The sequence below is a fragment of the Motacilla alba genome, chromosome 3, assembly GCF_015832195.1.
Source record: "Motacilla alba alba isolate MOTALB_02 chromosome 3, Motacilla_alba_V1.0_pri, whole genome shotgun sequence".
Taxonomy (NCBI): domain Eukaryota; kingdom Metazoa; phylum Chordata; class Aves; order Passeriformes; family Motacillidae; genus Motacilla; species Motacilla alba.
This window is the reverse complement of record NC_052018.1, coordinates 23,556,914-23,564,775: the sequence shown is the minus strand read 5'-3', so window position 1 is coordinate 23,564,775 and position 7,862 is coordinate 23,556,914. Positions and strand designations below refer to the sequence as shown.

The window sequence follows — 7,862 nt, the reverse complement described above, 5'->3', positions numbered from 1 at the left end:
GTTACAGGTTCACAGAATCATTAATGTTTTGGGTTGGAAGGAACCTTAAAGGTCACATTGTTCCAACTCCACTACCATTGGCAAGGACACATTACACTAGATAAAGCTGCCCAGGGCCCTATCTGACTTGGCCTTCAGCTCTTCCAGGGATGGGGCATCCGCAGCTTCTCTGAAAAACCTGTGCCATTGCCTTACCACCCTCACAGCGTAGAATTTTTTCCTATTATCTAACTATTCTTATTATATAATCAGTTAAAAACCTCTTTCAGTTTAAAACCATATCTCTTTGTTCTAGCTGTACATGTCCTTGTAAAAAATCCCTTTCCAGCTCGTCATTTTATCTGTCTGTTTAGTCTTTATTCTTTTCTGACCCTGTCTATTCACACTGTTGACTTCAGGCTATTTTCTTGTGACCATTAGGAATGTTTTTGTGTCAACATAGCTGCTATACAAATGGGTACTGAGCAGCAACAAGCCTTACCTACCACCTGCCACCTTAGGCCAGCTTCTGTAATCTTATATGCTGTCTTCCTTGTTTTGTGTTCCATTCTGTATCTGTTAATTGAAGAGATCATTTCCATGCCAATAAAAGAAGAAAACTACTGTCCTTCTCATTTTTGGGTAATTGCTGAGACATTGTTTATACTTTCCTGCAGGTCTTCTATTCTTTCTCATTGTATTTACTTACTTGTCATGGCATATGCATCTCTACTTTAAACCAGACCTTCTATTCAGTTCCATAATTACTATTCTGTGCTGCTGAACCATATTTTGCTGCCACTTCGGCAACTGTTTGTACCTTATCAAGTCTGTGTTAAAGTCTTTGAGATCATCATTAGATTGTTGACCAAATTCTTCCCATCTCTTCTTTTCTATTTGGCTTGTTGTGGAATGGCTTCATCCCAGGGCTCTGCAGAACAACGATTATATTTTCTTCTCTTTATATGCTGTCTCCTACTTCAATTTTTCACAATCACAATATAATGTTCTTTTGTTTTGCTGATGGCTCCCAGCTCCCTCTCTCTGTTTCCTGATACTTCAGCTGCAGCCTATGTTTTGTCGCAGTGTTTGGCAGAAATTCAGAACTGAACACCTTAATTTTAAAGTGAATTTGAACAAGATGGAAGTAAAACTAATTATCTCATGGCAAAAGATTGCAACAATCCCTTCTGCAACCATGTAATTTAATAGTCCAGTGTTCTTTCTGCACTTAAGATTTCAATATTGTTTTTGGATCAATGTTTTTAAAATAAAGACCAAGTAATGTATATATTCTGACAAGAGATGGGTTTATCACTTAAAGAATCCTGCTGGAGAGAAACCATTTGTATTCTGTTGCCAGAGTGATGATGTTTTAGTCATTGACAATGTTAATCCTGTATTACTCTAAGAATTGTGCTTGTGCTGATATTAGGGGCATACTTAGTCTAAATACTTCTTCACAATTGATTACATTATTCCACATCGCTCAAAAAAATTGCTTTTCTCTAGATTATTCAGTGTTTTCTTTTTAAATTTAATTTGAAATTTAAAAGTTATTGTTGACTTATTCTTAAGCTAATCAGAGACCCTTTTAGTGACCTTGCCAGTGCAGTTTTCCTCTAAAGGAGAGAAGGATATCACATTTTTCCTCATGGAATTTGTCAGTCCTCAATGTTTGTCTTGATGATTTTGGCTGCAAATTTATTATTATTTGTGTGAACTAGTATTTGACCCTCTGATATTAAAATTACAGTTGTAACCTTGCGTCAATCATTGTGTTACAAGGAAATGCTTGTGGCAAAACAGACTCAAAATTGGAAAGGAAAGAGTCAATTAGCAAAATATTGATTCTCCACTGGTTATTGCAGTACAATTTTCCTTAAAAAAATTCAAACTTCTGCTGAAGCCCTGCTTTTCTTGACTCTGTATTTTCTGGCATCTTGTTGCAATAACAGTTCTTATGCTTCAAACACTTCTGTGTGGTTTTGATTTAATTCTGATGAACAATTGCTTTGATCACAGTTGGGTTATTCAAATTGATGGGGCCTAAATGTATACAGTGCTTTATTCTGTGTTTGCTTCAGAAAGAACCTGGGACTTTTGCAAGGGTTGTGTTTCTCTCACCTCCATCCTCTTTTATTCCATCTTCTATCTTCCTTTCATGTACCTTTAGCTTAGATTCTTAACTTTTCCCCCTATTCCCTTGTGGTCAAACAAACCTTTTGTTTGAAAGAGATGAATCCTTTATCTCTTTATTAGTCAGATTTTGAAATTTAGCTGGGGACCTAGTTTCTGCCCTACCAGATTAAGCAGTTTATGTTGCTCAAACAAGAAAACCTGTGCTGAAGTTATTAGTCCTTGAAAACTTATTACATAACAATCTTTTATTATTTTGCTGAAGAGGGAATAGAAAGCACTGATGAGCTAAGTGAGCTTGTTGACAAAATAAGAGAAGCTGACGAAATAATAATTCAGTAGTGCTTGGAGAAAGAAAAGTGCAGAAAGGGAGAGGAAGCAGCCTGACAGATCCCCATATATAGTGTCTGCTTTTTGCCTGTCGTTGTAATTGTTCCCATTCATGTTCTTTGCCTGCCTTTATTTCCCACATTTAAATTAATTTAAATTATAAAGAGTATCATGACTGTATTGGCAATGCTTCGTATCAGCAAAAAGACTTCTGAAGGTATTTAAATGTGCTGTGTCCAGTGTCTATGACATATAAAGTGTCTGGGTAAAACTACTGTTTCAGATTTACATTAAGGAAGATAAAAATTCTCTTTTTCACGTTGATGTGCAAAAAAATAAAGATTATTTTCTTTTCTATTTTGGATATTTCTCATGATAGTGTCTATGGGTTACGGAATCGATCGAGTAAAAGATCTAAGTGCATCAGCAGTCAGAGACTATTGTGGCTTCCTGAAAGGAATCTGCACACCAGAGGCTGTCTGTCTCCAAGTAAGTGCACAGAGAGTTCTGAGCCATTGGTGGCAGCCCCCTGAAGCCCTACCTGAACAGGTTGGTGTCTCCCTAAAGCACAGCTCCCACTGGTGTCCTTTTTTAGCATTCAAGAAAATAACAAGTTGTTTTCTATGTTTAAGGTCACAGCTGCAGTACCTTGTCAATAGATATCTGACATTAGTCTTTGAAAGAGATTTGCAGGGGGTGGGATGTTATTTGTTTGTTTTTTTGGTTTTAATTGATAGTGGTGTCACCTTATGTATTATTTATTGTAATTACTGAAGCCAGAGTCCTAAACAGAAGAGCCTGTTTATCCAGTCCTAGGGAAGATCCTTGAAACTGCATTCTGTGTGGATGGTGTTGTCTTCTGAAGTCCTGACTCTCCAGCCTGACTTCGGGAGAGATACTTGCTCATCTGCATTTCCTGTGACTCAGAACTAGACAGGTATCTTGGGGCTCTGGGAGAAGATTTCCAGATATCATATAGACAGTGAGAAAACCCAGGTAAACTTCTGGGAGTAGGGAATAGGGAAAAGGAAGATGGGAACACAGCATATTGATGCAGACCAACTCATGAAGAGTAATTATGAGTGCATGAATCAGTAATTGTCAGTGAATAGATGAGTAAATTGTACTTGTATGACTTGAAGTGAAGCAAAGACATAGTCTCCTTCACTTGCTTATCAGTGCTCATGCAAAATCTTCACAGACCTGCCTGGCATAAAAAGAATATCCTGAGGCATCCTTGCCTATACTATTGAAAGCCAGTAGGATTCCTCTGGGCATTAGGATAAAAGAGGATGGGACATGAGGAAGTTGAATTGTGCAACACTTCTTGTGCCTGCTTAAACAAATTTGTAGCATGAGCAACCCATAGCAGAGGTAAGCTAAAGCCAAATATGAAGTAAATCCTCTGGCAGAAGCAGTTTATGTACTTTTATACATGTTGCCTTTGGCCTTCAGAAAATACCAAGATAACATCAACTGTTGGGGAAAAAAAGGACTACTCGGTGTAAAGTCATTACGTACACTGATAAGTCCATTGGTTTCAAAAGTACTAGTGTCTTGTTTAAAGTCAATTTAATGCATATTTTTATATATACTGTATATATATTTTATATGCACCATAAAATTGGGATCAGGTACTCAATCTACCCTGAACACATATTCTATTTGGATTCTATTCAGTATTACTAAAATGAGTTATCCCTGGAAGAACATGCTGTGTGCTCTAGTCAATGTCCTCACACTTACTTTCACTATGTGCAAGAGCCTGAAATCAGTTAAGGAAACAGAAGGTATGTTTAAATTATAACCTGTAAGTCAACAGGGGCATCACATTAGTCTGACCTAATGGAAGTTATTCCCTGTGTGAGAAAGTTGCAGACAATTCATTTTCTATGTGTATTTGACTGCAGGCAACTTGATTTTAAGAAACCTCTGCCACATATTTTCTCAGCCACAAAAGGACATTGTTGCTTAGGTAAAACATGATATATGTTTTTCCGTTTCATACTTTAGTCTTTTGAAAAGAAAATTAAACAAGTGTGCTTATCCGTTTTTTATGGTTTTAGGCTACCTTTAGTAAGCTACCATTTACCAAAGCATACCTCAAGGTACTGTCAAAAACAGTACTAAAATTTTGCTTGAAGTGAAATACATTGCATATTGATATATTTGGCTGTAGTGCTATGATTGCTAAGAATTTACTGTGATGGAATACATAAATGGATTTGTTCTTGGAAGATACTGAGATGCCATTAATGCCTCTTTCTACACAGTATGGGGTGACCTTGCTCATTTTTTCCCTATGGAAACAACTGCTTGTTCTTTATGTGTGTCTTGTTTCCTTGGGAGAACTCACTCAGGACAAAAGTGAAAAGCAAAGTTAATGCAGGTCAGTGCAATATGCCCTATAGAAGGCTGCTGAAATACTGCATGACAGACTCAGCTAAACCTTTTAGGTAGGCTTTGCTCAGTCACATATATCCCTTTGAGTTTTAAATTACCTTATTCATATGCTTTCAGATAGTTCTGCTTTTGCAAAGTCCTTCTCCTCAGTGCTGAGACTCTACTCTCATGAAGGTACAATCAGGGTGAGTTTCCTGCTGTTTGTTTGCCTGTGGAATCAGCGTCCCTAATTTTGACAGAGATCAAAATACTTCAGTCTCCTCTGTAATCCCAAAGAATTTTGGATATATATTTTCTGTACCCAGTTCTCTTTCAAGCTTATGAAGTGTTTAATTAATGTACATATTTTGACACCTCATGACCTATATGCTACTTTCTTGTCAGTTGCCTTCACAGAGCTTTGATTTCTGCTCTGGCCAGAACAGCTTCCTTACTGAGCAATACTTTGGGTTTAGAACTTTTTTGTCTTTCTGTTCTTCTTTTATAAAGGGCTGTGCCTACCTCCTGAGACTGCTATGCAGCACTTCAGAAAGTCACTGTAGCATATTAGGCCTTTTCATTTCCTTTGTTTTGACTGTACTATGTTCTGATCCCAATCTTCTGTCCCCATGCACTTAGTAGAGTCTCCTTCTGATTTGAATTTTGTCTATGCAAACTGCATGGCTTTATTCCTACAATTTGCATGCTTGTTTAATCTTGTTGCCACTGCAGCAACTGGAATTGTCTGCAAGATTTCTTTAACTTTCTGCACTTTCTACTCAACTTGTTCCTCCTCACACATGTAAATTGAAGGATATGCAGAAGTTTGTGGATTGTTTTTTTAGTCTGAAGGACTAAAGCTTTAAAAATTAATTCTCTTTGTTTCCTGAATATTCCCTATTGTGATGCTGATTACTTGCTGCTGAAGCCACTTGTTTTTACTATTTCATGCTAGCTTGCCTCTGATTCCTCTGACATTACCTGTTTACAAAGATCCTGTGGCTGCTAATTACATGATTTTGAGAGGCTCCTCTCCCTGTAGTTCAACTGTGGCACAAACTTTTTAGAACTCCTGTCTGTTGAGAGAAAATTTATGAAAGCTAACTCAATAAAATGCATTCCAATTGTATTCAAAGTTTGAGGGCAGTAATTTTATTTAGCAATCTGCTTCATGAAGGGAGAAGTTTAAACATAGAAAAACATTTAAAGAACAGTTTTCCATTATAAGCTTTGGAGAGTATAAAAAAAACCAAACCAGCAGGAAGGGAAAAAACCCCACAATGCAAACCCAGTAAAAATATGTGTCCTTTCATATTGCAGTGCAATTTGGTTTTACTGGTCATCGATTTTAGTGATCACTAAAGTTAGGAAAAAAAAAGCTTTGCAAAAACTGTTGTCTACATGTACTGATGGTTTGACCTTCATTTAAAGATTTTGATTTGTAAAGGGGAGTTTAGAATTGATATTTTTTCTTCAGAGTCTGTACCAAGTAAGGTCAGGATTTTGCACCTTTCATATTGCTAATTTAATCACGGAAAAGCTAATTATGGTCAGTTGCATTCTCACTAGAGCTAAAATGCTTAGTAGAAAGTTTTTGTCTATAGATTTTGCCTCTTTTTATCACTGTCAGAAGCTCAAAGTTTAATCTTGCATGATAAAGCGTCCACTTTCTTTCTAAAATGTCTGCTTTACTATGTTACTGTTCCTCTATCTTACTGCTCTTACTGTTAGCAAAAGAAATGACCAGACTGCTCCCTGGAATAGCTTAATAATTCAGAAATTGCTTTGTAGTGCCTTTGAAATGTTTACCAGCAGGATGCTTATTGAGAATCTTTATTTCCCCTTCTTGGCAGTTTTCTAACTACTCTCTTATAAACGAAAATCAACATATGCATTTAGTGAACATTCTGGCAAGCTAATACAGCCACAACTAGGCAATATAGAGTATTAATAAATCATTGCAGATCAGCCACACATTCTTCAAACTGTATCTCTGCTGCTTCTGGAAGCTGACAGGTAATATTCCCTCCTCTTCCCCACAGCAACTATTTACGTAAAGCAATTACTAATTTGAACTTCAATATTTTTAATACATGTGTCTCCATTAGAATGTGTATTACATTGCCAGACATGGTATATTGAGAGGAATTAACTCATTTTTATGAAATAAGAATCCATCCTAACTGTGAATCAAATCCAGCAAAACATTCTTAAGGTTTAGAAAAGTTTATTCTTGGCTGTTTAATTTGTATCAGTACTTTGAGGATGGAAAGCAAAAGAAAAAAAGTTCATACAGGTAAAGAATTTCTCCAAAGGTATGTTTTTAATAATACTTCCTTAGTAATCCAATTTGAAAAGTTTAAGAAATGATGAAAAAACAGTATAAATGCTGATTCTAAAATGCAGCATCAATCCAATGGCTTTTGGATATCTATTCCTTATCAATACCAGTGACAAAGATTCAAGTGCTGAATTAATCTATGCCAAGTTTAAAGAGAAATCAGATACTTGTTTGTTTTGTTCAAATAATACTTGGATGTATCTGGTGATTCTAAATATGTGGAAGTCACATATATACTCGAAAAAAGTATTTAGAATTTTTTTTAAATTCTCAACCTTCATGAAATTACTAGCTTAACCCTGTCTATTCCAATCGTTATTATTTATTTCTATACCAACTCTTTCTATACCAATATTTTGCTGGAGTACTGTATATTCCTGTGCTATTATGCATAAAAAACATTTTATTCTGATCATGAAGATGTGTCAGTCACAATTTAAAAATATATATAATTACACAGTGGAAAGTGGTTAATACTAGTCATTATTTTTTAAATCGTCTTTATCAGAGTTAATTTTATGTTCATGGATAGAAGTTAATTTTCCTGTTATTTGGCATTGTTGAGCATTTAGAATTAGCAAGGATGTCTTCAGGTTGAATAACAAATTTTATCCATGATTTTAGGTACCATGATGATGGATGTAAGACAGTAATGTATATTATTTAGCTCTTCTATTGAATAAAGGATGTC

At 35.9% G+C, this 7,862-nt stretch overlaps 1 long non-coding RNA gene across 1 annotated transcript; it reads left to right on the top strand.

Annotated features, from left to right (window-relative positions):
• Nucleotides 1-556: 556 nt before the first annotated feature.
• LOC119699917 lies at nt 557-5,078 on the top strand. The gene is made up of 3 exons (XR_005256593.1): nt 557-621; nt 2,828-2,937; nt 4,969-5,078. It is a non-coding gene; the product is annotated as an uncharacterized LOC119699917 (long non-coding RNA).
• The last annotated feature ends 2,784 nt before the right edge of the window (nt 5,079-7,862 follow it).